This window comes from Ixodes scapularis, unplaced genomic scaffold (assembly GCF_016920785.2).
Source record: "Ixodes scapularis isolate PalLabHiFi unplaced genomic scaffold, ASM1692078v2 ptg000494l_1__unscaffolded, whole genome shotgun sequence".
Taxonomy (NCBI): domain Eukaryota; kingdom Metazoa; phylum Arthropoda; class Arachnida; order Ixodida; family Ixodidae; genus Ixodes; species Ixodes scapularis.
In genome coordinates, this window is record NW_024609989.1 from 1,108,222 (window position 1) to 1,130,850 (window position 22,629).

A 22,629-nucleotide genomic window follows, 5' to 3' on the forward strand; every position below is an offset into this window, starting at 1 on the left:
GACTGAAGTATGACTCATTCTACGTCTAACTTTTTAAAATTCTTTTAACAACTTTATCGAAAATGAGTGTGAGCTAGCTTCTGAAGTGCTTTTGTAATAAAGCTGTGGCTTTAATGTCATGCATGGACCCTTTAACCGTTATTTCACAGCATAGAGACAGTAGGGAGTTTTAGCAGATTGTTTCCGCTTCCCGTTATTCCACAGCATACAGGTAGCAAAATTAGTACTACTTTCGAAATGTAGTACTAATTTTGCTGATCACAAAAGTTTGAGCACAGAAGTAAATAAGTCGCCGGCAAATGAAGTGGCATTCCCGAACAAGGGGCCCCCTCACATTCCGTTCCTACGCACTTCTATTCGGCAGCCGTAGAAACTGCATCACAGGCGTCCTTGGGCCAAGGTGGCGACGAGCAGCCAAAACATAACACTGGCGCGCACGAACGCAGGCAAAGATGCTTAACAAGCCTTGGTCGGGTATTAACCTAATCCGGTCAATGCACGCAGGCGCCGCGCCTCCAACTGCAACCGTAAAAAAAAAAAAAAAAAAAAAAAAAAAAAAAAAAGGATTTTTTTTTTTGCGTGTTGTTTGCTTTTAGTGAGTACCTCAAGTGGTTTGGGGGTTCCACTGGAGACGCCACTGGGATGACCTTGCACCTGGGCGACTGTTCCCATGGTCGCATCGTCGTCAGCGCATACTCCCTTGCGAAGCCGGACTCCCCCGCGCACAAACGCAGACACAGATAATCCGTTCATATGAGCAAGCAGGTTCCCGCTTCGACCTGCAACTCTACGAGCGAGGATGCTTGTTCGCGTAATCCTTCGCGTCCTTCCGAACTTCCACGCCAGGGAGACCTCCTCTTTGGTGAGGACTAGAGTTGCTGTATAGGCTCCCTACGGGAGCCAGAGTTGCGCATTTGTTTTCCCCGCGCCGCCACGCCGCTATTCGCCGAGATCCATCACGTGAGGAGCAAAGCATCCGGTGGCGTGCAACAAAGCCACCTTTACGGTCGCTCCGCCGACTCTTCTCTTGCCCCGGCGTATGTTTCCCTGCTTTCCGCCTCCTTTTCCTCCTCTCCTTTTTTCCATGCGCGGCGGCGCGCGCGGCGCCGCTATTCGCCAAATTTAGTCACGTGAGGAGCAAAGCATCCATCTCGCGCGGGAAAGCCGGCTTTACGGCCACGCGCCGAGGCTGAATGCGCAACTCTGCTACCGTAGGTAGCATATACAGGAACTCTAGCAGACTTGTACGTAATCCGTTACAAGTAACGAAATTACTTGTAATCCCTTACATTTATCCGTAATTTAGTAACGGAATAATTACATATTTTCTAGAGTAATTTTAAAGTAATTCCCTTACATTTTTTACGTAAGGGATTCCTTGTAATCCGTTACTTTTTTTGTCAGAACCCCCCCCCCCCCCTTTCCCCTTCTAAATAAAGTTTTTTTTTTTTTTTTCATTTTTGTAAAATCGAGCTTAGTGACACTATCACGTGAATTGACTAGCACAAAGGGAGGCTTAACTCTTCAGTTCCGCAAAACCTTTTTTTTTTTTTTGCAACACCAAGCCCCTGAATTTGTTTTTTTTTTTTAGACCCTAACAACAATGTCAAAAAATCTAAATAAACATTTCTACAAAAAAAAAAGGGGGGGGGGGAAGGTCGAGGGGGCAGGTTTTTTTCCGCTTTTTTTTAGTCCCTCTGTTTTTTCTTTGCGATCGAAGACGGGGAGAGGAGGACACCAAGTGATGGGCCCTGCCCCAGCAAGGCCCATCTTATCTCAAGCAGATATTTTTACAAATAAAACATAATGGTGGCTGACGTAGACTTGAGATTCTGGGCTTGAGGAAAGAGTGGGGCCATAGCGCGGCTTACTTCTACCCTTTGCTGCCCGTGGCATCAGCGGACGTTTATCTGGAGAACACCGGAGTAAACTGCAGTCGGTTTGTGCCCCGTGCGTTTTTGAACGACAACAAGAAAGGTACACACGGCAAAAGTGCGTTTGCATTTCCTTGTTTTAACCGACGTTCTAATTAATTGTTGTTTTGAGTGTCCTTCTTTTTCTTTTATTACTTATATTTATATACTGGAAAATTTATTTTATTCACCAACATCTCAAGTGAGGCTCGAACTGTTCAGAACCAAAGGAAGAAGAATATCGAGCCAAACATTATTTATTATTTAATTATCACCTTACTGTTACAACTATGTTTTGCTATTGATGACTTCCACAGCTTCGCGATTTAGACAATGGAGAATTTTAGTAGATCGATCTGATGACTCCGATAACAATATCCGATACTTCGCCGCCGTCTTTGCGTATGCATCATATCGTTATCGCGGGTATCGGAGGTATCGGTAGGATCTACTAAATCTCTCGAATATCAGGAAACGGCTGCAACGACGAAGCTTTGCTCTACATTCGAGGTAAACAGTACTTCCCTTGCTTCGCTGAAAAAGCTCAATGCAGAGCATGAAGCATTCGTGAGGAACAATACGGCACTCCCATCCAGTGCCTCAGCTCAAATGGTGTTCAGCGTAGCAGTCGACATATTGAGTAAGAAATAACGCAAAATGTCTGACGAGACTTTCGAGGGCCAGCTGTTGCTTAAAATACTCAAGGTCATTAAATGGAACACGTTGCAACAATAAGAACTTGAATAACCCTCTTCCCTTTGTTTCTTACTTGAGGACAATAATGTTAAAAGTAACGCCACGAAAGTAACGGATTACTTTTTGGGGTAACGGTCACTTACTTTTATGGGAGGGTAATTGTAATTGTAATAAATTACAATTTAGCCTTGAGTAATTGTAAATGTAATTCGTTACTATTTTTCAGTAACGTGTACAAGTCTGAACTCTAGTGAGGACGATTTATTTGTCAGGCGTGTCAAGATACCGTAATCGCCGGCGAGGATTGCGAGTCACCATTGGGAGAACCTTTTGTTGGACCCGGCGTCAGTGGCGAAACATACTTCGTTTCAAAAAAAAACTTTTTTCTTTTTTTTCTTTTTTGTAGCGTAGCATTAGGACTGGAACGAGACGCGCAGTCATCCGGATGATCTCAACGTCGTGGCGCGAGACTTTACCCCATGATGGTCAGGTGCGCTCACTCAGCGTACTCTCCGAGCGTCGTGGGAATAAAGAGGAACCAGTCATAACAATCTCAACTTGCCGAAGAAAAAGAAAAAAAGGAGGCGAGTTTGTTATAAAAGACCCTCTTGCCGAGACAAACTTCACATGTTTCGTCATACACACCAAAGATGCCGACACTCGCATACCCGACCCTGCACAGTCTGTTTCTGAAATGCAACGCTGCCGTTCTATCCAGCGCCACGGTGGAACGTCTTTTTAGCTTGACTGGGGATGTGGAGGAAAAGGGGAAAACTCCGCGATAAGAACTTTGAAAGACAATTGCGTCTGCGAGCAAATAAACTATTTTGGTGAAAACGCAAACCATAAAATTACTGCATTAATTTTAGGTTCGCAGGATTTTTCAGGGATCAAAACTTCTGTTCATTCTGCTACCACACATATATAAAAAGTAACTTCGAAAGTAACTTCAAAGTAACTCGCTTCTTTTTTTACATTAGTTAGTAGTTTACTCAATTACTGTTACCAATGCATAATTTCTACTTTACTCCAATTACTTCTGGCATCGATACTCAATAACTTAACTTAACTACCTTTTTTGAGTAATTTGTACATGTCTGGTGTTCGCCTTGCAGGCACGCTCAATTCGCGAGGAAGCCAGCGCGACCGAACGCTTTCTGCAGGCGCGAGGCCTCTCGGTCGGTGAAGATCGAGGGGCCGGGGCAGCTGCAGGGGTCGCGCTGCTGCTGGAGCCGTGTCTGCGGAAGGATTGGCTCGCGCAATAAGGGGTTCGGGTCGTCGATAGTTCCTTCCGAAACATATCAATCAAGTGGCTTTCCCCAATCTCTTCATTGCTCTTAGAAACATATATATCCTCTCATAAGTTGTTCATCCTATTTTGGACTATTTTGCTTATTTATTCGTGTTTACCTCTGCTTGGTGACTGTTTAATAACTTGATAGAGGCCCTTTAAATTTTAGTACAGGCCTGTGCGATCAACGCTTTACCGGATTTAGCCAATATTGGACAACACTGGCGTCAGGAGGGTGGAACAAGCAAACCGAAATTCTGGCTTCAAATGAAGACGGCACCGTCGTAAGATGGGTATCACGACGGCCTATCGTTTGCACTATCATAAATTCTCAGTAGCCTGTAACCTGTATAAAACATTTTACTCATATCTATAGATCCGGCCCCACAGGCTTTCCAGGTATGAGCGAGTCGACTTTATTATGATCCGCAGCTCTCCTGAGTTAGAATAAATATTATCACCTTCCCAAAACAGCCCCCCCCCCCCTTTTTTTTTTATACCGGTAAGGTGAGGTCAGTGTATGATAATTCGATGCGATTGCCATCTTCGAATGCTTATATAAATATCATCAGGGATACGAAAAAGATCGTGCATAGGCCTCTTTCGACAGCGCGAATACCACTCGTGTTTGTGCAACAACATTCTCTCTTACCACCGCCTTGCTACGGTAGTGCGGGAAATGGGATACTTGTTTTCTCGACATGCTCAAGGACATTTCGATCGACTTCGCTTGCCGGATAAGTGGGCGACATAAAAAAGCATCGACTGGTACGGGATCATCGAAGGCCAAAAAGGCCAAATGAGTAAAGCTTAAATTTATTTCCTGATTGTCATCGCTGCTGTAATCATTCGCCATGTTTCCGACACTCACCTCTTCAACACACATTTTTCTTTTTTTTTTTTGCAAACACCAATTTATTTTGTCGCATTTCCGCTTCTTCTCCGCAAATTATGAATGGTAAGTTGGTCCAGTTGCTGCATGCTCACTTTATTGAAAGAAACCAAAAATGGAAACAGGGACAGTACAAGCTGAACTATGCAGGACTCTTGAAAAGGGCTAGTCGAAATGGAAATTAACTGCTGTAATGTGGTAAGTCGTTTCAGTAGGTTCATAATTTTTATCCCGTTTCTAAAGGCTCCGGAAAAGGAACCAGGAGAAGCTGAGCGACGCAAAACGCCTCGTATAGTTTGTCCTGTTTTTGTTTTGTCCTTTCAACGTTACTAAAAACGCAGTGTTCCGTTTCTCAACGCTGTTATTATTTTCACCCGGAAATAAAACAAAAATACGTAATACTTTTTCACACCAGTACAATGCAATGGAGACGAATTTTCAGTAAACTGCTTTTCGCCATGCTTCCATGTCTTCCACCAGGACGCGAATGTTTGTGCACACTGTTTGAGCTATTTACATCTAAATTGACCTGCGCTATAAACCAGGTACTCACGCTTACAAGCAGCGCGTTTGTGCACATGAATTTTCCCAGCATCATTCCTTTCAATAGCGTGGCAAGAGAATGGAAATATCCCGGGCATTGTTTGTGAGAAAGGCTACATTCAAAGGTCGCCTGTTAGCTCCACGAACTCAATGACAGGTTCACTACCACATACCCTGGAGTCCTCTCTCCAAGGAGCAATGTTTTTGCGGAAATTCGTTGCTCGGTCACTATTCTGTGTATTGGCGCGGAAACGAAAAAAAAAAAAAAATTAAAACAAATAAAGAAAAAAACAATTTTCATTTTTTACATTTTCTTTGCAATTGTTGTATTTTTCAGTTTTTAATGACGCTTGAAAAACGTCTTTGTGTTGTGCGAAATAAAAGGACGACCAGCCATTCCAGGCTCACGGTGAGCAATATCCACGATATCCGAAAGCCAAAGCTGCTCAGAGGCGATCCAAAATGGTGCAAATAAGTCGTGCACTTCCCTCAGACATTTGATTGCCGCCAACGACAATTGTAAAGTATTACGCACTCCCTCGAGTGTATTGTCCTTACGCACTCGAGCGTCAAAGGAGCGAGTATTTCCAGAAAATAAACACAACGACCTATTTCTGCCTCTGAAACGACGCACTTCGGTGGAATCACGATGAACATACTTTCACCATGGAATCATACCAAAAAATGATCGATGATGAAATTGATTGGGTTGCAACAGTATAGTGCCACATTTTTAGTTTGCAAATAATCAGGGCAACGTTCATGCGATGTATTTACTTCCACGTTCGAAGGCATTGAAAATGATAGCCAAAATGTCCAGTAGAAAACCTTGCACTGCAGTGGGAAACAAACAGGCGAGGCGTCTACGGAGGAAAAATTTCGGCTACCGACTCGAGGTACGTAGCAAGATTTCTCGAAGGCACAAAATCGCCGTCGTCTAGCCCTGCCCCCCCCCCCCCCCCCCCCTCAACCCCGGATAATGAGCTTATCCCGGCTTATCCCACCCCAAGATGCAGCAACGAAAAGGAGTCCCCCGCTGTAGAGATAACGAGGACGATTTTCCTTAGGAAAAGCTTTATGTAGGTCGGCCTTTAATCTCGCCCCTTATCCCTTTCGGGTGAACGTTTACAGAATTGCATAACATAACCCATAAAATGAGACTGAGGTTACAGACTCGTTCGAGTGTGGGGGCCCATCGTTCATCACAGAAAGGTCGAGGAACAACGTAGGGTCGGGGGGAGCCTGAGTGCATCTGGGCAGAACAAAGTGCGACAACTCAAAAATGTTTCCTGGAGAAATAGTCATTCAACTCAAAGGGCCAGTGGCGCTTATCTTTAGCTTTTCTTTGTTTACACGGCGTAACCAAAAACTAAAATGCCACCGCTCCGTAAATGTACTCGCATTTTCAATGCAGCAAGAGAACAAGCATACTGTCGTTGGTCTGTGGCAATGCAGACCCTTTCGAAAATTCCGCAGTGCCATCTGGTGGCTCAAGCATCAGTTTAACATTAGACAGGCTAAGGGCGGTAATCCGAATGCAATATATCAATTGGGCCCTGCAGCGTCACTTTCCTGCGTCAACGGCAGACAAGCACGTGTTTTTCATCATAAAGTTCTTTCTCGATCTGTTTCGGTTTCGATGGTGAACAAGAAGGACCGGCCGCCATTAGCATGACTTGGATGCCATACACGTGACGAATTCCGCTCGTAGATTTGAAGTGCTTTTGAAGGTCTTTGTTCGTTATTTTTCTGTTCATGCAAACGCGAGCTAGCTTACACTACTCTAAACGCACGAGCGCGGATCTTTTTCGGATCGCTTAAAATCTACGAGCAGAATTTACCATTAGGTGATCATGGTGATCAGACTGCATTTTGGTAATTATTCGCTAATTAATCGGTGAATATTCAATAATTATTCAAATTTAGTGTGTCTAAAATTGTTTCTTCATTTTACGCTTTTCACTTTCATGATAATTTCCGTAACATACATCTGTTTCTATGCTAATTGCTAATGACTCGAGCTCTTTATCTTTAAAGTTGTTCCTCCTGAGCGAAAGTTTGTGTAGCCGAGGTGCGTCCGTGAGCAAGGAGCCCACGCCTCTGGCATAGTAGCGGGATTGTCGCACAGGTAAATAGCACGAGAAAGAGCTGAGAAGCAAAAATTCAGTAGAAACAATACTCATTTAAAAAGAGAATATTTCAATATACGTGAACTCACTTTAACTGCACGGCAACCTATCGCCTTTCATGAAATATAAGATTGTCGTAAGCTTATTTAGTCCGACTTGCTGTTATTTCATTTGTCGATTTTTACATTGGAAAAAGAAAAAGTTCCTGCAACTGTTGCCGGATCAGCTGTCGTAACTGTGAAAGATGTACGACTTGTGTGTCTTTCTTTTCTTTTTTTTCTTTGTGAACGTTTCTGTAACTCCCTGGAGCACACTGCGAGTTTTCGACTGTATGCTCGTAAACAATAATAGACGTACAAATTTCATAGCTCTCGCTGCGGTTGTAACGGTATTCACCAAAGCAATGTTTTTGTTCTCTATGTAGGATAGGCTTATTGCGCCGACGTTGCTAATATTTAGAGATTTTAGCCCGTGAACGCCTATGTGGGAAGGTAAATAAAAGTTCCTGTATCCCCATCTCCAGAGTCACCATAACCCCAAGACATTGTTATGCACCGTCTTGAGCTTTTTTTAATTAAATTTGAATCAAGTCTGAATCAGCAGAAATCGATCGCTTATGGCGCATTTACACTGGCAGCGGTTCACCAACCGCGAAGCGGACGGGCCCGTTTTCGACCGCAAAGGCGGCTGGAGCGGCGCGGTTGAGCCGCTTTTGGCCAACCGCTTCGGGACCGACTTTCTCAGCCGCCTTTGCCAGCAGCGAAATGACTAGCCAATCGCAGCTCGGCGCTCATGTGACGTTCGACTGGCGTGTTCGCCTATGAGGCAACATGGCTTCCGCCTTTTGGGAAGCTTCCAATGAAGCAACAAAATCAACGATGCGATGTAATTTTCACGCAGGTAACGAGTTCGCAGCGATAACAAGTAAAAATAATACACGGTCGGTCCTTCAAAAGGGCTTTGCTCGGATCAGGTAGCCCAAAACTTCAATCCCCCCCCCCCCCCCCCCCCCCAAAAAAAAAAAAAAAAAGAGAAAGAGAAAAAATTTGTCGCCGCGTTTTGAATTTCCCCGCAAACTGAAGATACGGCTCCGATCGCCCGAAGTGACAGGTTTCTATGACCGCCTCGTTGCTCGCGCAAAACTCGGAAAGCTGTCAATTCGAAGGGTGAAGCAGATGTCAAATGCATAATCACGTAGCACCCGATTTGGTTACGTTGGTGGGGTCTACTACTCTAGCGTCTCACTCACGTCTCAATCAGTCGGTCAACTTAAGAAATAAAAAAAGTATGTACCAGATGATGAGAAGGTAATCCGTAAACGTTTTATTTGAGCTTTATGTCAAACAAACACCATATCCAACCCATGATACCTCACTCCGACGAGGATATCTCCGCCTCAAAACACAATCCACACGCCATGAAGCACAAACACAAACACACGGGTGCAACAGCATCAGACCGACGAAGACATATCCGCTCCAAACTACAACCAACTCGCTAAATAATTAGAAGGTTCTGACTAATGACTCGCCACGAAGCACACAGACGCACACCACTCCGAAGATGGCAAGCGGGCGACGCGGGGAAGCGGGAGGACAAAGCTGGCTTTTTAATTTAGAGATTGAGGTCAGCCTATTCACAAAAGAAGAGTCCACATCGAAAAAAAAAAATTGTTGTTCGGGTATCTTCGAGGTCCGGATGCGCGCAAAAAGAATGCTGCTATGCGAGCTCTGCCGTGTGCGGCGTGTGCGGGGCTTTCCGAGAAAATATTTTGGATTTGGATCGAAAACTAAACTGAATTTTGGATTCTAAAACAAGGTTGCCCGATGGAAGTCTGGTAAACTCTCGAAGAAATGGATAACTACCGAGCAACCGCCAAAAGCGGCTCGGTGTATGTGAACGACGCCGCTTTTCGAACGGCATTCGCAACCGCTTCGCAAAAGCGCCTCAACCGCCAATGTGAATGCGATATTACTGCTTATATTTCGTGATGGGTTGCAGTGTTGCCGGGTCATGAAAATTTTCTTTGTGGGGGAAAAAATCGCATATAAAAGTCGAAAAATTCTTTTCAAGCATGCAGATGCTGAGCCAAAAAATAGAGTTTCGACTGTGGGTGAAAACACACTGTAGTGGAAACCGCAACTAAAATATTATGTAGTGTTTGGCAGTAGCGTAGCCAGGCATTTTTTCTTGGGGAGGGGGGGGGGGGGGGGGGGTGTAGTCAAACGGAAGGAAAGGGGCTCAGAAATCTCTTCTCCAGGTACGTCCCTGGGATGTGGTGACTGTTGACCAACGTGAAAACAAACATAAACTGTATCTCCAGAGACGCCGTAATCGCAGTCAGTTGTGCACTCTGCTGCAATTACGACAGCCTTAAATTTTACGTTACAAAACAGCGCCTACATAGTTCCAATAAGAAAGAGGAAAGGGGAAAGGGCAGGGAACCGCGGAAGATCTCACACTTTGTGCCTTTCCTCTATGCCGGAGAGCTCTCACTTTAGGAGCAAAGAAAATTATTATCCCGTTTTAGTAATATTTCTTACCTATTTAATATTTTAGGTTCAATACACATTGACGAGACACACATCTTTAGCAAGCAGGAAGAGCCTTCATTACAAAAATTATAAATAAAAACACAAGCGAAAGAACGTGTGCGTTTTATTGCTTCAGAGCCTCTTCCTCTCGAAGAGGGTAAAATGGATGTAGCAATGTGCTCAAGCAGACGACCAGCGTAACGATACGCCACTGTTGTAACGAGCCACCGAGTTGACCACGGCACCCGAAAGGGAGAGCGGAGCAGCTGGGGAGCGGCCCGCCGTTTCCACTCTCCGCCACTTACTCTGCTCATCGCGCCATCTAGGGGCACCCCGGAGAACTAAAGCAAATGTCCGAGAATCCTGGCCTTGATGGCATCCGCCAGTGTGGCGACGGAGGGAACAGCGGCAGCGAACATGCCAGCTAAAAATTGGAGGTGAATACGCAAAATATTGCATCAAATAGTAAAATAATTAGTGGCTGCTTCGAGGCTTTCTGCGGTTCGATAAAAGTACATCTACGGCGTCTTCGTCGTTCATTCACAAAACGATATAAGAACAGGGACACGAATATAAAAACAGCAGAGCAAGACGATATGTAGCAGCTCCGGGCGTTTTCAAAGTTAATTGAGGTTCCCGTTTCGTGTATCGCTTGTTGATGACAACTAAAAGCGGCTACGTTGAAAAATGTGTAAATGGTTCATCATTTCCAGTCATGCGGAAAGCAATGGAGCTTAAAAACATTCCAGCCGTATTCGCCTTGCCGGATTCCATGCAAGCTACATAGGTCCTCGGACAGTATTCGACGCTTTCTGTCGTTATTCGTGCACCCTATCACCCAGCAACGGTGTCACGATGACCGGGGGACTGTCGCCATCGAAGACCATGGCTCTAATTAAGTTTGAGAGATTGAAACGTAGAAGAAAGCGCGAACGAAGTTGAAGCACTGCAGACGCCCAACACCGGCCAAGCCTCTCATCCGGGACTTCCACTCTTTCTACACAATCAGAAAGGGGGAAAGCGCGGGTAGCCCTTTCCCCTTTTCTCTCTCGCTCTCAAAATGGCGCTGCCCACGATAAAACGGTCTATATGCTCCGCTTGCGGAGCAGAGTACCGCAATGGTGCCATTCTGGAGCCAAGCACTGCGGGAAGCCACGGTCGGTTTTTGCAGGGGACGCGAAGGCGCAGACGCGAGGCGGCGTGCTGTGGCGTGCTGCGGCGCGCTGCTTAAGGAAAATAGTGCGGCGTGCGGCGACGAGCCGCGCATGCGCCGTCATTGTTCTCCCGTCGTTGCCTGTTTCCCTCTCGATTGCAAAAATCGCACCCGCAAATCCTGCAGGTCGCGTGTGAAGTGAAGTCGTCAATTCATTGCGGTAAACGACGTCAGCGGCTGACGAAAACGCCGTCCCCTCGCTTTCGGACGAGAGCGAGCCGACTCGCCAAGAAGGCCGGATGCGCCGGTCGCGTATTGCGTATCACTCCGCGAGAGCCGCAGGCGCGAGCAACGCGATCGTCGTCCGTGTCGTCTGCTTCCCATACCTCGGAAACGGATGTCCTAAAACATCGCTCGAGTTATAAAAAAACAGGATTGTATTGCACCCAGCTGACGCACATAATGTTCAATGACTTAGGAAGCTTTCGGTTCGTTCGACTTTAGTCTAGGATCTATACTTTGCGAACTCAAAGCGGAAAATATGTTCCCCCGAACCTCGGCGCTCTGGAAGGCCGCTTTCCCGCACGAAGGTCGGATCCAGTTCTGCCCAAGTGACCACCCCTCCGCCAATGCGGAGATGGCGGCGAAAGGAAAAGGAACGTGATACTCTGGCTCTGCAAGCAGAGCCTATACAGTTACTCTAGGTCGACGTTCCCTACGGGAGCCAGAGTTGCGCGTTCATGCATGGTATGTGGATACAGCTCCTCACGTGACTAAATTCGGCGAATAGCAGCGCCGCGCGCTCAAAAGCCGGGGAACGTACGCCGGGGCGCGTGCAACGTCTACTTTGCTGCACGACACTTGATACGGCTCCTCACGTGATCGGACCTCGGCGAATAGCGGCGAGGGCGGCACGCGGCACGTGGAATCAAAGGCGCAACTCTGGCTCCCGTATGGAGCTTATACAGGAACTCTAGATCGACTGACCGACACACCATGCCGTGGCTTACATTTTGCGAGATCGAGTTTTTACAAGCTTGCGGTTGAGCATGTAGCCTTCAAAGGAGGTTTAGATCGGTCTTGTTTACGCTTCTGATAGAAATGTCTTTGTCGCTGGTCTGATCCAGTAAGATATAGGACACAAACCAATGTGAGACAATCTGGGTAGCTAAAACGACAATAAAAATATCTCGCCATTAATTTGTTTAGCGGTGGGATACACTGAAAGGCGCATTCCGGTGACAACCAATTTAGTCAGCTGCACGCGCTGGCGACCGAAAAACTTTTAACTTAGGAAATATATAGCAAAAAAATAAAATCGTGGAGAAAGCGTGAAGACAGCATTTATTTTAGATTTGAAGTTCCGCGGGCACGACGTTCTTGCGAACTCTCGAAGCTTACCCGATATTAATTTATGCCGCGTTTTATATATCGTACAAATAAATTGTGTAATAAAAAGCCCGCGACCATACTAATTCAGGGCACAACTTTTCACTAAGTTTTTGTTACACAGCACCCTACCTCGCCCAACCGAAGTTATTAGTGCTGAGGAGTCAGGACATCGTCGGAATTTTTCACTTGGTATGATGACCCTCTCTGTTCGCGTTAGGATATTTTAGGGTAAAAACTTCTGGTAGCCTTTTTTTTTTATTTTGTCAGTTTGAGAAGTTTCTTGACTGCTTCATGTACGGCGCTGGCGCACTGCCTGGTGGGCCGAGACGCCATTCCCTAAATTACATTTTGTGTGTTCCAGTTTCGACAAGTTTACGGCCCTGGCGTAAACTGCGAGCGGATTTTAGGTCGTTTTCGTTTATGTCCCTGTTATATGAGGGATCCGACCGAAGAGGGGTAACATTACAACGTGAGACGGGCTGGGCGGTGGATCGAAAACAAGAATATTTAAAGGGGCGATGAAATGATTTTAATGCTGAAGGAATTCGCAGCTTAAAATTTTTGTATCGTTTATCTTAAAAAAAAAAAACAAGATAGAAATCACGTCTATTTTTTTTTTTTTTTGTAATAAATATTGCGATTCCGTTTCGTAAAATGCAAGCAAAAAACCGTAATATCTCGGGTCTTTAAACTACGCGCGGCGGCTGGCGTGACGGATATTTGGGTACATCTGGGTGAGTTTTCGCGACGCCATCTGCATGAGGCGCACAAAACCATTCTCTATGATGCTGTGGTGAAAGAATGCGAACACACACACGTTCAGACACAAAAGGGACAGTAATGTTTCTCGTTGATCCTGTCGACTGCGCCAGTAATGTTTCTCGTCGATCGTGGAGTGCTGCGCTGGCTGGAGGGTGGCTTCTTTCCGGTGGCTTCAGTGATGCTCAAGACTCGGTGGTTGAGTAAATAAATATATATTTACAAATAAGGAACAACTTTTTACAGGACAAAACAAGAAAATGTCGCGCTGCTGATGCCGCTCGCGGCAACCCAACGCCAACAATAGCGCCTCAGCGCCAAGTCCCTTGCCGCGCACGGCAAGGCCTTTGTCTCGCGAGACAGAATACGCGGAGCCCTCGGGACCGCGGGAGAATAGGGAGTTTTCGTAGATCGTTTTCGCCGTCCCGCAAGGCCCTCCGCAACCCGCTACGATAGCGGGAACTCCACAGTCAAGGCTATGGGCGCGCAGGCGCAGTAGCAACTTCTTCGTTGCGGAAGGCTTAGCGGAGGAGGCAACGCGGTCTACGAAAACTCCCTAATAACGTCTTGCTCCGCGCACGGGCTCGTTCAGACTCAATTTCTTCAAAAAGGAGCACCGACATTACGAAGGGAGGCCGGATCTCCCTCTCTCCGCGGAATCGCCGACATGGCCCAGACAAGGTCGCTTCCCCAATTACCACGGCGGCAAAAGCGACCACCCACTCCCGCCTGGAAGGTTTCGTTTACTTCCCACGCGGGGAAATCTGCTTCCACTTTCGGGAGCTGGCCGCCGCTTGCCGCCAAAGGGAAAGACAAGACATCGGGCGCCTCCGAAGGACGCTTCGGGTGACCGCGGCGCCAATTCCCCGAGCTCTTTCGGCTAAGCCCCTTCGGCCATCCCTACAAGGACGATGAAAGGGGGCTCGACCTTAAAGGGGTCATGAAACGCTTTTCCAACTTTTTCCAGTTCAGCTTTCCTCCTCAACTCATAAATCGCGCATTCCACCAAACAGTTAAAGAAGACGAAAAGGGGGAGCCCCCTCTTGCTCGCACCCTCGTTTGTGTAATCCGGACACTTCCATTCTCCCCCTAGAAGATTAGCCCGTCGCTCAAAATTCAGACAAAAGTTGCTTTCCCCACCCCGTTCATCCCGAAGCTGACAGTGCTGTTGAAGCTATGTGCTCGTTGGGCCAGCCACACTTGCCACGTGAGCGTGGCAAATGTGGCTGCAGAGAATGAAGTCAGGTGATGAAAGGGAGGCGGCTGATTGGTCCGGCAAGCGCGTAGCTTCCACCACAATATCAGCTTAGGGGTGAAGGGAATAAGTGAGGTCCGGTTGCGTGTGACGTCAGTTTGGACCCGACGACGCGCTTTTGGGACCGCGGATGTATCACAGTGAAAAGGCAGAGAGGTTGCGAAGGGGAGGAGGTACGAAATAGTCCGCTCTGTTTCCAAATTTTCGCACCGAAAGTCACGCTTTTGACTTTCTACTTTTTTTCTTTTGGTTCACTGAACGATGTGCTATTAGTAAAATCCCAATCTAAAATGATTTATCCCAACCCAAAAATCGTTTCATGGGCCCTTTAAAAAGACTATTTACAGAACCCAGTCACACAGGTTAAACCTGTGCTCCTGCTTTTATGCGAATGACTTTGGTGTAGATAGGTGTGTCTATTTCCGCTTTCAAGTCCAACAGGATGACGCCATTTCAAGCGGGTACGAATGAGTGCAAAAGGGTCATCTTGAAAAATCAGTTTGTTGGAACAGTGTCGTGTATGAAATATCTCTAGCTTGTGGGTCTACGTATATAGGTCAAACATAAAGACGCATTAACGACAGATTAAATGAGCATAAAAGGAATGCCAAGACCAATACAACGACCTCTGAAATAGCTAAACGTTTTCACGAGCAACTCTGAAGTTGTGGTTGGGGCCCTTTTTTAAAGAATAAAGTGTACAAAATGCAAAGCATGACTTCTTTTTTTTGCAGGGTTGTGTTTTTATTTTTTGCCTCACGATTCCGGGGTCTGTTAGGGATTGTCTCTCTAAGTTTTCAATGTGTCACGGTTAGAAAATTGGCTTACAACGTGTTGTACTAGGTTTAGGGTTTCATGACGCAAGTTATTGGGAAGGGGCGCGGCATGGGCAGCACAGGGAGGGCGCTCCTGAACGATAGAAGGTGGCCTGCAGGCGGACATTCCACAAGAGGAACAAAGGTCCCGAGCCCCGCAAGTTCACTTTTCCCCGCTTCTCTGGCGTTCATGTCCGCCCATCGTCTTTTCTGCGTCCCGATCAACATTATAACGTTAACAGAACGCCCTTCCACATTTCGCTTTAGTGCGATGACCGGCTATTCAGGTGCTTGTTTTACAGCAATCTAGGAATCCCACGCATTCATCGAAAGTTCGAAACACATGCTCTAAAAACAAAACAAAAACAGCACCGTGATTAAGTTTAACAAATTCAGTTTATGTTTTCGGGTGTTTGCTGCAATGCACTCTATGCGACATGTCACGAACTCAAAGGTATGTACATATTTTCTGTAAGGAGGTCTAGGCCAGGGGTGGCCAAGCTGCGGCTCGCGAGCCGCACGCGGCTCTTAGCGTGTTAAAGTGCGGCTTGCGTTTTCCTCCCCTACCCCCCCCCCCCCTTTCCCTCCCAGTATTTCCCTAAAGCGAAATGGAACGCGTTTTAAATCGAAATACAGGTTGCGGTTTGTTAGCCTTGTGCTACTGCTACCTTACCTACAGTTGGGCTGCTTTCAGCTCGGATAGATTGGAAGTAGTTCGAGTTCATTTATTTCTGTAAACAAAAGTGCCCCCCCCCCCCCCCCCCCCCCCGCGGCTCTTGGAAGTTTCGTGGTTTTGTTTGCGGCTCTTAGGCCGGGTCAGTCTGGCCACCCCTGGTCTAGGCAGTCAAAAGTTGTTCTGGATTGAAACTGTTCCTACTGTAGACGGATAGTTTTGCCACCGCAGTGCGGAAGCTAACGTGGGATCTTAACGTTCATCATGCAATAATAATAAATTTTGCCATGAAACGATACTGAATTTAAAGATTAAGCACTTCAAAAAAGAATGCTGACAGAAGTATGTGAACTTCATGCTCACATGCAATGCCTCTAAACTGTGTGTGTTTTTTTTTCTGTTTTTTTTTTTTTGTATAGTTTTAAAAGCACAAGCGAACTCCTCTTGCAGTCGCTCCTACGCAAAGCTTGCTGACGCAGTTTCCGGAAACCACGATGTTGATATACCACGGGCATACCTTCTGAGATGTCGTGACTCATATTTGAATGGTGTTCATGTGTTGGACTCGAGCACTGCGTTGGCACAGCACTTAGGCTTAGCAGCAGTTGATGCCTTGCGGGACATTCAAATTTTGGCTCGAGCTCAATCACTGCAGTGACGGCCGGTAAAGCCAAATCTACGAAGTGGGAAGTGCGTACGGAGTGCGGCGCGTGCACCGTTCATTGACAACCGCTGCGCATTGCTGTAATGATCATTCGCGGCACATCATCTGCAAGAAATACATAGGGCAGGCGAACTGGTTAGAAAAGAACATGCTGTATGTGTAAACCCTGGGACGGAGAGAATTGAAAAAAAAAAAATAGACAACACAGTTCATTGCCTCAAACTTGTGGCCGTTTTTTCTGTTCAAAGTGCAAGAGCAAGTTCTTTTTATTAAATGTTTTCTGCGACTACTCGTGCGTGGCCAGAAGTGCTAATAAGTGTTTGATAGATTATAAACTGGAGGTATCTGACGATAGTGGAGAACAGTTTTATTGTCCCTTTATCGCACTCCTGTACGATGATAATCCGAATCCAATGGGGCAGTGGCCGGGATCTAAATCAGTAATTCTACAAACATTCACAACCTTTCTTCCCCATTATATAAGCAATATTGCGACTTAAAGTGAGAAGCTAAAAATAATTTTAAAAACTTCCATAAATATTTGTTCCTCGAGGCAGTTTTTTTTTTTTTTTTTTTTTTTATATACACCAACTCATGTTTACAAACAAACCGGAGCGCCCCTAGCGGACGCCAACGGCGCCGCGCATGCGCGGTGGATGGTGGGCAAGAAGCCCGCCGTCGCCCATAAACAAACCATTGAATTGCGTTGTTGTCGGCGTCGGTGGGAGTCCCCGTGTTCTTTTTCGCGTTGGAATTGTTGATGCTACGTCCTCCTAACAATGTCTGACTACTTGAGCGGCTTCAGCAAAACTAACCAGGCAAAACTTTGCGTGAATAATGCGACGTGCGCCGATTCATTTCACGTGGACGCCGCAGAATGGGCGCTAAAACCTGACTCCCACGATGAGATTCTGCTCGCTGTTCTCAGACGCGACGTTGCTCGGACTGCAAAAGCGTGGACCGTAGCTGAGATGGTGGACGTCGATACTGAAAACCGCAAGTAGAATCGGGCATTACAAGTCGGTGATGCCACTGGTTACAACAATGATAAACATCTTCTTGCATCTGTTTACACTTAGCCTACTTACCCCAACCAACCTTCAAAAGTGTTTTGAAGCCTGCACTTAGTTCTTATCGCAATTACCGGGTCAACATTTGGTTTCCGGGCCGCTGTCGTTTGAACGAGCTGACGACAAAAAGCAGCCAAGTTTGAAAGAGCAGACGACAGTTCGAAAGCATGCGTAATGGGGTACGGGCAAGAAGCACTGCCGTCCCGCGTCAACAAACCACTCGAATGTCACGTTGTCGGCGTCTGTGTGAGTCTGCCTACTCTTTTTTGCGTTGGAATTGTCGATTCTACGTCCTCATCGCAATGTCTTACCACTTTAATCGCTTAAGCGAAACTATCAAGGCTCGTTACGCCGCTAAACTTTCCCTAAATAATTTGACGTGCGGCGATTCATTCGCATGAACGCCGCAGAATGGACGCCAAAACCATGATGAGATTCTTCCAGCTATTTTCGGTAGCGACGTCGCTCGTGTTACAAAAGTGTAGAAGGTAGCGGCGATGATCGACGTCGATACTGAAAATCGGAAGCGGGAACAGACCAAGCGTAACAAGTCGGTGATGACCACCGGTACCAATGATCAACACCTTGTATCTACTTTTTACACCGAGCCTGCTTAAGTCTTTTGAGGTCTGCAATTACTTCTTATTGCAATCACCGGGTCAAAGTTTGGTCTACGGGCCGCTTTTGTTTGAACGAGCAGACGACAAAAAGCAGACGTTTGAAAGAGCAGACGAAAGTTCGAACAATCAGGCGGCCGTGTGAATTTGAAGACGCACTAAACCCGTGGGTGGTTCGGACAACTTGGCGGTTTTCTCTCGTTTATGTTGGAACAAAGCAAATACATCTGGCGACCACAAAGTGTTGCCCGCGCACGCAATCGTAGTTCGACAGCGTCTGGTTTGCCCTTTTCCCTGCTACTATCCACGTTCTCGGACGAACGGAGGGGGCAAAAACACATGAAAACTGATCTTCAAACCTTTCCAGACTCTCTTGGTACAACCCCCGTCGCAGCATTTTGACGAGAAAGCAGGTTTTTTGTCTCGTTTCTTCCAAGGGAACACAGGAATGCATGTCTGGCACGGCGACTTCTGCCCACCGCCACAGACCGGAAGTGCGTCCGGCGCGCCACCACCGCGGCGTGACGTAGGAGAGTTGAGTTGGTGTATACACAAGACGTGGTTCAATATACAGGACGTCAGAACAAGTCTGGTCAGTGTTTTATTAATTGCACTGCTCTCCCATAAAATCACGATGGAGAATACAGAGCGCGGCCTAAAGAAGACGAAGTAATTATGAAAACTAACGTCAAGGTGATCTCTCCCGAGACTCTAAAATGTTTTCGCTGAAGCTTTCCCAGCGTACGCTCACAATGGAGGCAGGCGCGCCAGCACTTGACCGCTCCTTATAATCCCTTACGTCCTCCAACCCGATTTCGCTAAGCTAGGGGAAGGACGGACTCAACAGGTTTGTTGTTCCCTTCTGCCCTTGGATGAGTATTGACTTTCCTCTGAAGTCTGGTTTACAACCATGTCATCCCGTACCCTTATGGCGTCACCGGCGACGTGGTACGGCTGCGGGTGTTGTAAAAAAAAACGAAAAAAAAAAAAGGTTATAAAAAATTTAAAAAAAAAGCAACTAGAGGTTCAGGGCGAGGGAACAGTACGCTGGGGAGGGGGAAGCAGGCGGAATGGTGAAGAGAGGGGATGTTCCCTCCTCTCCTCTCCAGCAATCCGTCTGCTTCCACCTCCCGTCCAACTTTCAACGGCGTGCGCCAGTGTCACTTGTTACAAGACATCTACAAAAATTATCGTTGTTGGTGGCAGTCGAACAGAGAAAGGAGTGCGCCAAGCGTTTTTAGAATCGGCCCTCAAGGTGTTCGTCAACGAGACTGATGATTCAGGTAAGATGTGGCGCTTCATATTTCTCTTAGCGCAAATTGCTTAAAGCGTACTGGTTCCGTCAAATTATATTTAAGGCCATCGGAATAGTCTGCTGTCGACTGGTGTTATAGTCGAATAATTCGTGCTAGAAAACAAAAGTCGCATAGTAAATGGCTTGCCGAAATTGGCGAGCTCATGTTGTAAGCAGGAATATTCTCGGAATATTTATTTAGGTTCCAAAATGTTAAATACCGAAATATTGACATAGATATTGGCTTGTCTGGAAAATTCTTGCTTAAATAAAAAGACTACAAAATGAAAGAGCTTTCAGGGGAAATTCAGTAAACCATTCATGTATTAGTCTTGCAAAGCATCTCAATCGCTTGGTTACTAGTAGGGCTAAACGTCAGTAAAAAAACATGTTAGCACGATTAAATATTTTCACTTATTCAATTAAGTAATTGATTAATCGGTTTCGTTTATTACCATGAATAATAGACTAAAAAAGTCAAAATGGGATATTTTGTTTTCGCTGAATATTGTTATAAACGGCGCAATATACAATTCAGGATTTTAAATCAACCTTGATGTGTAGTTGAAATCAGCCAAAAGGCATTCACACTCCCAATTTATTACTCCAGCCGCGGAGGCAAAGAGGTTCCTTCATATTCTCCGGCAATAGCGAACTGCTTTGATTATGCGCTAAACGGACTCTCGCCAGGCGCTGAACGTTACTGGGACACGTATAACTTCCACTTGCATTACGGCGAATAAGTGTTTATCGTTGGTGATCTCTTCAGGACTTTGAGGGAATGCGAAAAGATTGTTGTTTTATTCACTAGGTAGTAGGGTCCTTGTTTTATCTATGCTTAACATCTACTATATTCAACCTTTTACGCTTCTTCAGATTTATACTAATTATTTTTAAGAACAATATTAATTTAAAACAATCATTTTTGTTTCCACAGATTCTCAACAAATTTGAGCAGCGCAGTGATAAGATGCCCTATGAAAGCCTCACTGTTTATTTCAAGCCAAAGTCCTAGCAGATCCTTGAACTGACATGGAGAAGGTGGGCTCACGAAGGACGCCTCACTATTCCTCAGACATGCGCAGCTGGAGCAGAGTATAGCTAAAGCAACCGATCAAGAAAACCTACCCATCACAAAAATGCAGCGAAACTCGTGTCGATGTCCCCACAGAATACGCGGTGGGTTAATGACTTTGATCTACAGAGCTCTTCAAGCGAATGACGCAGCTTATAACGCTGTTTAAATCGAAAACGCGATCTGCGCAGGACAATATTTTCCTTTTCCTGTGCGTGCCTGGCGGGGTTCCTTATGAGTCCTGACAAATTACGAAGTTAAACTGGCCCAGTTTTCTAGCTTAGTACATGACCAAATCGTGTGCGACGTTTCGAGAATTGGCGTTGCACTAATTGGGTCCAAATTGAGCTAAATTCATATTCGAATTATCTGAATCCCCTAAACATGTGCCCGCTTCGTACTAGGCACATGAAGGTCATATGTATGTTAAAATAATTTAAACACTACCTGTTCACTTCATCTTGTGATATGTGAGCATTTGGTGAAAGGCCTCAACAGTCTATACAAAGTTAATGGCTGCGAACATCGAAATCATTACGTGACATTAAAAGAAAAATTATGCACTCACACAGCATACGGAAGCAGGCAATCTCTGATTATTATATCTAAATATGAAAAATAATAGAACGTATAATCATGACTCATGTTTGCGTACATTTTTTTAAGTGTGGTACTTTAATATATTGCAGGTTCCAGAAGAAAGATAAACTCAATCGACGGTCCTATTCTCTACAGAGGACGTCTTCTATTCTGCAGCTGTCCAAGTCCAGGTGGAGGACCTGTCGGTGGATGTTGGCGACGTCATCCATGGCTTCAGCCTCATAATCTATTGAACTTTGGATATTCAATATGCAACGAGGATCAAGTCCGCCTTGGCTCTCTTTGAACGTACGATCGGGCTGAAAGAAACACCACTGGAAAAGGTTACCCTGAAGCTCCTTGGCAGGCTACAAGCTTTTACTAATTATTTTTTAAGCTTTTGACCTGTATCAAGTTTTTGATTTTACAATAAAAACGTGGTTGACAATATTGTTGGCTGATATGACTGGCAGGACTTTTTTTTTAAATGTCTGGATTGTGTGTTTCTAGAAGTTTTCAGTTAAATTTTGATGCCGGCACGTTGCCCGTGGGTATTATTCTCTTATCCCTGAAACCTCCTCGAAGTGCCTCCTTAAGGAACTTGACACGCAAAGAATTCAGAACTCTCTCGTATGACAGCTGGCCTTAGGAATCATCGCCCCTCCAGCACACCTGAACAAGCCAGTCAGCTGAGTCTCGGGGTCTGAAAAAGTGCCTTCACTATTTGGAGCTCCGCGAGACCCATGGTGTACAAAAGCGACCCCAAAAGTGGGGAGTCGCGGAAAACCTCGAAGGTTGTGTGTAGTGTCTGACAACACTCGCAATTAGGGGGATCAGGCGAGTCTCTAGGTATAAAAACGGGCACCACAAAGCACCCAATTTAGGGGCGATCAAGTGATTCCCTAAAAGTTGTAAGCGGTACTAAATAATGCCTGGATTTACGGGTGTCACATGAGTACCTGGGTGTCACAAAAGGCGCCAAAAAGCGCCCTATTTAGAAGGGATCCGTTGACTCCCTGAGAGTTGAAAATGGTTTCAAATAATTCCTCTAATTAGCAGTGTAATATAAGTACCCGAATGTAACAGAGGGCGCCAAACAGCACCCGAAGTAAGGGGTGTCGGTTGAGGCCCGTGGACTTTGAGGCGGGTGCTAAGTGATCCCGTATATCTGGGGAGTACTTGAAATCCCCAACTTGAGAGGATACCACAAACACCCCAGGGGAGTCACATATGGGACACGGTCTAACTCCCCTGAGGGGAGTACCCGTATACACCCTTTTTTCTT